The sequence below is a fragment of the Vipera berus genome, assembly GCF_964194415.1.
Source record: "Vipera berus genome assembly, chromosome: 2".
Classification (NCBI taxonomy): domain Eukaryota; kingdom Metazoa; phylum Chordata; class Lepidosauria; order Squamata; family Viperidae; genus Vipera; species Vipera berus.
This window is the reverse complement of record NC_138203.1, coordinates 110,772,753-110,779,706: the sequence shown is the minus strand read 5'-3', so window position 1 is coordinate 110,779,706 and position 6,954 is coordinate 110,772,753. Positions and strand designations below refer to the sequence as shown.

The 6,954-nt window shown below is 43.2% G+C and overlaps 1 pseudogene across 1 annotated transcript in view; it reads right to left on the bottom strand.

Moving 5' to 3' along the window:
* Positions 1 to 3,883: 3,883 nt before the first annotated feature.
* LOC308662780 (alpha-2-macroglobulin-like protein 1) overlaps positions 3,884 to 6,954 on the bottom strand; it is a 72,378-nt pseudogene continuing 69,307 nt past the window's right edge. The window contains exons 17-18 of the transcript in view: positions 6,568 to 6,715; positions 3,884 to 4,006 (exon numbers count right to left, since the gene is read on the bottom strand). The product of the transcript in view is annotated as an alpha-2-macroglobulin-like protein 1 (transcript). The remainder of the gene's footprint in view (positions 4,007 to 6,567; positions 6,716 to 6,954) is intronic.

Below are 6,954 nucleotides of genomic sequence, written 5' to 3'. Positions count from 1 at the left end.
GTGTATGGAAAACATTTTCCCATTCCCCCTCATGAAAGGCATGCTAGCCCATTTGGCCAAAGGAAAGGCCTTCACCAAGTTGGATTTGCGGGAGGCATACTACTGAGTGAGGATCAAAACGGGATGAGTGGAAAATTGCCCCTTAGGATACTTCCAGTTTTGGGTCCTCCCTTTTGGACTGCAAGGGGGCCCTGTTGTGTTTATGCAGCTAATAAACAAAGTGCTGCATGCACACCTGTATAAGGGAGTGTGTTTATCTTTTTAATCTATACTGAACATGTAAAACTAGTCAAAGCTGTGCTCAAGAAGCTTCAAGTGGCCAAACTATATGCCAAGCTGTCCAAATGAGAATTCCACCAGAGTAAAATTGTCTATCTGGGCTACTGCATCTCCCACAAGGGGATAGAAATGGATCCCTAAAAAGTGTGGGCAGTGCTAGAGTAGGCTCCTCCCCACACCCAGAAGCAACTACAAAGCTTCCTGGGATTTATGAACTTTTACCACCAGTTCACCCCCTCGTTTGCCCAGATAACCCTCCTCGTGCAGCCTGACATTCCATAGTCCATTTAAGCAGCTGGCTGGATTTGGGTTTCCACTCCCCTTTGGTCTTTCGCAGAATCAATACAATAGTTTAAAGCCAGAGGTGATTTTTTTTTATTGAAAAGTTTTACAGTACATTTTATCTTTAACAATCCCCCCCTCCCCCACCCCTACCTAACCCTCCCTATCCCTCCCCCCATTCCCCCTCCCCCCCCCGACTTCCCAGAGCTAAGTACAAGGTATAAAAACAAAGAACAATCATAAACAACCATATGCTAAAAACAATAAACTATTAATTCTATCGCCCTCTAGCTCATATAAAATGACTACAAGCAATACTAATGTTACATATAAAAAGAAAAAGAAAAAAAAGAGAAAAGAAAAGAAAACTTATTCAAATGCTAAGTGAAACTTTTTAGTCCCATATTTGTTCTGAATATAATCAATCCACTTTTTCCACTCCATAATATAACGTTCTTGCGAATGATCTTTCAAGTAAGCCGAGATCTTTGCCATTTCCGCCAGGTCAGAAACTTTTAAAGTCCATTCTTCTATAGTCGGCAGTTCCTCCTTTTTCCAATATTGACCTATTAAGAGTCTTGCTGCTGTAATTAAATTCAACATCAACTTAATGTCCACAACAGTAGCATCCGTAATTATGCCCAGCAAAAACAATTGCGGACAAAACTTTATCCTTTGCTTAAAGATCTTTTGCATATTCCACCAAATTTTTATCCAAAAAGCCTTAACCTTTTTGCAGGTCCACCATATATGAAAATAGGTTGCATCTTCACCACCACATCTCCAACATTTAGGTTGATAATTCGGATACATGCTTGCAAGCTTTTTAGGATCTAAATGCCATCTATAAAACATTTTATAAAAGTTCTCTCTTAAGTTTTGAGCTTGCGTGAATTTTACGTTCCTCACCCAGATCTTTTCCCAAGTATCCATTGTAATAACTTCTTGAATATTCTGGGCCCATTTTATCATACAGTCTTTAACAAGTTCTGTTTCTGAGTCAATATCTATCAATGCAAGATAAATCCGTTTAATATGTGCTGGACCCTGATTTCTAATTTGCTTTATCAAATTTTCATCGGTCATTGAGAAACCAATTTTCTGGTCTTCTTTCCACCTGGCACGTAATTGAGTATATTGGAACCAAGTTTGAACAATCTTCTCATCTCGCAAGAAATTGTACGGCTTCAAACACCAGACGTTCCTTTCCAAACTTAAGATCTCCTTATACGTAGTCACATCATGTTTGAAGCCTACATTTATGTTTTCTATTGCATGTTTCGGGATTGCCCACAACGGCATCTTGCAATCTAACTTATGTCTATACTTCTTCCAAACTCTCAACAATGCCTGTCTTAAAATATGCACTTTAAATACATTATCTACCTTCTTATCATACAACAAATATGCATGCCAGCCAAATAACAAGTCGTGGGCCTCAAGATTTAATAATCTCCCTTGTGTCAAATTAATCCAAGCCAGAGGTGATTAAACTGGTCATCCCCTTCAGGCAACTGGTGGGCCAGTCACCACACCGGCAGAAACCAAAATGAAAACCCAACTAGCTGATAATTTAAAGGGCACCCTCCTTTGGAGGAGGTAAGTGTTTCCAAATGCCCAAGAGAGAATGTACAATGCAAGATGACCTAGCTTGAGTGGGAGCCAAACTATATGTCCTACAAAGTCAATGATTAATGGTTCTCCAAAAAGCCCATGATTCAAAAGTAGTTGGGCATTTTGGCTTTGTAAAAAAACCTGCAACTAAATCAAGTGGCAATTTTAATGTCCGTCACTGAAAAAGGACATAGAGAGCTATGTGGCTAGCTGCCTCATTTGTGCTTCAGCCAAGAAGTGAAAAGGGAAAAACACTGGGGCTTCTCCAGCCAGTAGCAGAGACTAAACACCATAGAAAGAGATATCAAGGGACTTTATTGTAGACCTGCCCGAAAGCTCAGGGAATACAATAATTTGGTGATAAACAATTTGTTTTCCAAACAAGTGCACTTTATACCCTGTCAAAAAATTCCCTCCATGCACACTTTGGCTAAACTATTCATGCAGCATGTCTACATGGTGCTCCATAAAGAATAATCTCAGATTGCAGAGTCCAATTCACTTCGTGGTTTTAGCAGAAGTTCTTAAAACTTTTGCAGATTACTTGGAGACTCAGAGTCTCACATCATTCAGCTACCTAATGGGGGCTGTGAACAGACCAATGGTGTCCTGGAGCAGTACCTCAGATGTTACCAACAGGACAATTGGACGGACCTCCTCCCTTTAGCAGAGGTCACTTACAATAACTCAATGCACAGTAGCAGCAGGTTTACTCCATTTAAAGTGGCCACAGGACAAGACTTTGCATCTATCCCTGAACTACCTCAGGCCACCTAATTAACTGTATCACTGAAAGATTGGGTTGTCTAGTTACAGCAGGGCTTTTCAACCTTTTCACCCATTGTACCACTTTTAGGATAAGGCAATGTCCGAGTACCACCAGTCGCTCAGCAAAGTGTCAAACACTTGACCCAAAAAAAGGGAAAAAAATGATAAAGTACAGGTAGTCCTTGACTTACAACAATTCGCTTAGTGACTGTTCAAAGTTATGACGGCACTGAAAAAAGTCACTTATGACCATTTTTCACACTTATGACTATTGCAGCATCCCCAGGGTCATGTGATTTACATTCGGATGCTTGACAACCAATTCATATTTATGATGGCCACATTGTTCCAGGGTCATGTGATCACCTTTTGCAACCTACTGACAAGCAGTTAGTGGGGAAACCAGATTCACTTAACCACCATGTTACTAATTTAATATCTCTCTCCCTCTCTCTCTCTTTCTCTCTCTCTTCTTTTTCTCTCCTTCTCTCCCCCTCTTTATCTTTCTCCCTCCCTTTCTTTCCCTCTATTTCTCTCTCCCTCTCCCTATTTCTCTTTATTTCTCCCTCACTCCTTCTCTCCTTCTCTCTCTCCTTTCTCCCTCTCCCTCTATTTCTCTCCCTCTTTCTCTCTATTTCTCTCCCTCCCTCCCTCTCTCCCATTGTCCCTTCCTTCTTTCCTTCCTTTCTTCCTTCCCTCCCTTTGTCCTTTCCTCCTTCCCTGCCTCCCTCCCATTCTTCCTTCCTTCCTTCCTTCCTTCCTTCCTTCCTTCCTTCCTTCCTTCCTTCCTTCCTTCTTTATCCATTTTTACCAAGAAACCACTTAACTCTTTATTAAGCACCAGAGGAAAGAAAGTTGGGGAAGATCTATCAATGATACTTGGAGGTTGCCAGCTCATTTAATAACCTTTATTCCAGCAACAGAAACACCTGACATTCGCTCACAGTCGACCCATGTGCACCAACAATGCTGCTGTGGACCGCAGGGCAGGAAGGCGCCCTTCACACAGGAGGGGATGGAAGATGCGCCAAGGCTCATCCCGGAGCCTCCCGCTGCTGGAAGCCTGTGGCGGCGGCATAACAAGGCTTGCAAAAAGCAGGGCGGGTGGCTGCTATCAAGCCCCGGGCTTTTTTTTTTTTTAATTTAAAAAGTTTTACAATACATTTTGACTTTAATCCCCCCCTCCCCCACCCCTATCCCTCTCCCCCACTCCCTCCTCCCCCCCCCCGACTTCCCAGAGCTAAATACAGGGCATAAAATCAAAAAACAAACATAAACACCCCTATGTTATCAACAATAAACTATAAATTCTATCTCTCTCTAGCTCATATAAAATGAGTACAAACAATATTAATATTACAAATAAAGTAGAAAAGAAAAAGAGGAAAACAGAAAAAGATCTTTACTCAAAATAAATTTTCTTAATCCTAGTCCTTATTCATATTAATTTCAAAAAAAAGGAAAAAAAACCTTTCACCTGCTATTTGCATTCTCCCACCTTTCTCTAATTTCCAAACAAATTCTCAGTTACGCACCAAAAGCGCTTATCTCTGTTAATCTTAATAATCTCCGACCAAACTAAACTATAATCAAAAATAGTTCTTGCATGTATCACGCCAAATGTCTCGCAGTTCCAAATCATCCTTAAGTTCAAATAAAAGTTCAAATAAAAAGAGTATATAAAAAAAAGATTTAGGCAATCTCTAACACAACTTGTTATTAATTAGGAGCTTACATACCCACTCTTAGTTCAACACATAGTTTAAGTCCATAACCCTAATATACTTTTCTAGCAAGCAAATAACATCAATCTTAAATTGTGTAAAATATTAAAAAAGAGAAAAAAAACTTTCTTTCTCCTCTATAATAATTTTACTCCATTGACATTCTAATCTAAAAATTTAATCAGCAATCTTAACGCCCCAAAACTTTTGGAGCACCTCTGTCATGACCCCCAAAACTTCTTTAGACCGCTCTCCTCCTACATCTTCACTGTAAGCACACTTTGAAGATTCCATAACTTTCTGCTGGTCTTGCTCTTGCTCTCGTCTCGCTCTTCTTAGGGCGGCACGCGTCATCTTCTGGCCTCCTGCAGCAACCGATGAGACTGTGGCTTGATCCCCTCCAACACCATTGTCCTCTGTCTGTCTATCTGCAACATCTTGAAACTTTCCCACACCGTATCCTTTTGCAGCTTCCAAAAATGATAGGGGGGTTGCTTTTAACACATTACTATAAAAATCACGTGCCTGAGCCACAGTAACCAAACGATGTCTTTTACCTTCGTGCGTCGCCACCAACCCAACTGGAATCTCCCATCTGAACTTAATATCACGTTTCTTAAGTTCCTGTACTAGAAATGCAAAATCTTTCCTTCTCCTTAGGATCTTCGGAGGGATCTCTTTTAAAACCAAAACTTCTTGCTCAGCCACTACCAAATTAGTATCATAAGCAGCTTGAATGACTTCATCTCTAATTACTCTCTTTGTAAAATAGACCACCACATCTCTGGGTAACTTCCTCTGTCTTGCAATCCATGAATTTACACGAAAAACTTTGTCCATATTTCCCTCAATTTCAGATGCTGACTGGCCCAGTACCCCTTCCAGAGCCTCAGAAATCAGCTGCTTTAAATCTTCTTTACCATTCTCCTTTAAACCCCTAATTCTAATAGCATACTGCATCTGATTATACTAAACAAGGCTCAATTCTTCGTCCATTTTATCCCTTATATTTTCATTTTCTAATACCTTTGCTTCTAATATAGAGTTCTTTTGACTGAGATCCTCCACTTTTATATCCAGCTGTAGCACACATTCAGCTACGGATTCAACCTTAGACAAGATGTCCACCCTCATTGCTCTCAGCTTCTCTTCCATCTTCTTCTCCAATTTCTCCATTTTCTCCTCCAATTTCTCCTCCAGCTTTTTCAACTTTTCATCCATCATATCAGACATCAGTTGTGCATGCTTTCCAAGAGCGTCTTGTAAATCCTTAAGCGTCAATACCGAGGGAGATGCAGGAGGAAGCAAAGCTTGCAGTGAGGTCTCTTGCACCAGGGAAGACCCCGCATTCCGAAGAGCTTTAGAAGTTTTAGCCGCCATCTTCCCCCACTTTCACTTATTACGCACTTTCACTTTAAAGCTATAAAATCCATTGAGCTAGAGAGTAAAAATAAAGAGTCCACTTCACCTTGACCTCCTGTACCGCTCTGCCTGCATCTTGATAATCAAAAGTATTTCCTTTTGGCAGGGGTGGTTGCTAACGCCTGGCTCTGCTCCAAGAATCCCAGAGCAGAGGCGCTGCGCAGCTCGGAGCAACCCAGGCTTCGGGGGGGCTCATCCTTCAGCCGCCCAAGCTCTCAGCTCAGGCGGCCCCGGAGAGCTCAACCCCTACCTGGGGCCTCACCCCCTCCTCTTCTCCTGAGGAGGGGGCTTCAAATCCATCTAAACAGCTGATCGGCGCTGTTTACGATGGAAAAACACAGCTGCGGAGCGGGCAGCCCGAAAACGGCTGTCTTTCGACGTCGCGTCGCCACCGGAAGTCCAAGCCCTGGGCTTTTGAGCAGGAGTGGCTGTCAAGCCCTGGGCTCCCAGCTGACTGGCAGCCCCGAGAGAAGGTTGCCGATGCTCCCGGCTGTTCGGCGGTGTCGGGGCCGCCCACCAGGACTTCCAGCTGGCCGATGGCGTCGGATCCAGAGTCCCAGCCTCCCAACTGATCAGCGGTGCTCTCCTCTGGTCGGTGGCTCAGATCCGAAGTCTCAGCCTCCCAGCTGATCGGCAGAGCAATGAGCGGCTGGTGGGCCAGGTAGCCGGGTTGCTGCGCAGATCCCCCCTCTTCGGTTGATTGTCAAGCCCAGGGCTTGACAGCCGCTCCTTCTCGAAATGCAGGGTTTGGTGGCCGGTGAGGTGCTGGTGCAGGACTCTCCTGGGTCTGGCAGGCCGAATGGGGACTGGCCTTCCCCTCTCTACGCTAGAGCGGCACCCGTGAAAGCGGGCAATGGCAAGCAGG